Source organism: Belonocnema kinseyi, chromosome 10, assembly GCF_010883055.1.
Source record: "Belonocnema kinseyi isolate 2016_QV_RU_SX_M_011 chromosome 10, B_treatae_v1, whole genome shotgun sequence".
Taxonomy (NCBI): Eukaryota; Metazoa; Arthropoda; class Insecta; order Hymenoptera; family Cynipidae; genus Belonocnema; species Belonocnema kinseyi.
The window spans coordinates 82,465,994-82,467,578 of NC_046666.1; the positions used below are offsets into that span (position 1 = coordinate 82,465,994).

Sequence of the window (1,585 nt, forward strand, 5' to 3'; positions counted from 1 at the left end):
AAAAAATAAATAAAACTTGAGGTTGTACGATTTTAATTTGTAACTAAATAATTTGAAAGGTTTCAATCTAAAATGAACGAACACTTTCCATTCAAAAATTCAGATGACATATTTAAATAGCTTTAAATTTAAAATTGTTCAATATACTCAAGACTACAAATTTATAATGTCTCAAATATTAAGGCTTTAAAAATTTTTTAAATTGCTGTTCTGAAGACTAAATAGCACTTATTCTTTTATTATGAAATCACAACCAAAATTGTTAAAAAAAGTTTTTAAAAGAGTTTTAAAAACCTGAAAAAAATTCAGGGGTTTTAATAGTTCAATATATGTGATAGAACCTCTTTAAATTTGAAATTAGTCTATACTTTTTCATGTTTGAGCTACAATTATTCCATTTTAGAAGTTATAAATTACAATTGTGAAAAACAAATAAAATCTTTTAATTAATTTATATTTAAAACAAAAAACCTTTGCAAATGAACATGGAAAATGGTGTATTTTCGCATTTTTAAATTTTTAATTAAAACTTTTTCGCGCTGTGACAATTTCGAATCCCAGAATGTTATTTTTGACCTAACCTATAACTTATAACGAAAATTCTGAAAATTCAAACAGTAAGACTATATTCTGAAAATGAAGCAATTTTAACGTTAAAATTCAAGTTCTTAAACTGAAGGCCTAAAAATGTGCAAATTTTAAATTAGTGTTGTGTAAATTGTATTGGTATCTTAAATGAGTATAAATAGTTCTTAAATTAGTTTTTAAATTTTCTGAAGTTTACCTTTTTTACATACCTAGATGTCAAAAAAGCCTACCAGTGACTGAAATGGATTAGAAAAAAATCGCCAAGATCCAAGAATACAAATTGAATGTACAGCGAATTTAAAAATTTTTAATTGTAATTATCTTTAACTTTGTGATATCAAAAATTACCATACAATTTTTCATTATTAATACTGTAGAAAAAAATTAACGAGATCGAGCGTCGAAATTATATTATATAAAAGCAAATTTTCTGTAATTCTATGAGGACGGCTGAAATATCCCGAAAAATAAACTTCCTGACTCGATAAAACTCTCTGTCCCGAAAAATACAATTCCAAAACTAATAAAATTCCTGAACAGTTTATAATATTAACGAATTTGAAAATTCCCAAATAATAAATCTCCCCAAATAAAATTGTTTCTTAATCAGTATTAATTATTTATTAAAAATACGATAATAAAATATTGTTATCAAATAAATTTTTGTTTAATATTTAAAGTGTTAAAAATTGTTTGAATTTAAAATTAAAGTTATAAAAAAAATTTTACAGACAAATTCATATACAAAAACACGTGTTTTTTAATTAACATTTCGATTTTTCGGAAGAAATTTTGTGATTTAAAAAATACTATATACATTTTCAACCAAAATATCTTATTCAGAAATATATTTTGTTTTAATTATTGTTATTTTAAATTTAAACATTAATGTTTCAACACTTCAAACATTTAAAAAGTTGTTTCTTTGGTATAAATATTTGATTATTTCAATTTAAAAAAATAATTTGTCAAAGAACAATGTTTACCACACTTGTTT

General features: G+C 22.3%; 1 protein-coding gene across 2 annotated transcripts in view; it reads right to left on the minus strand.

Moving 5' to 3' along the window:
- Positions 1-1,585, minus strand: part of LOC117181475 (centromere/kinetochore protein zw10 homolog) — a 19,770-nt gene that overhangs the window by 17,254 nt on the left and 931 nt on the right. The window lies entirely within an intron of this gene.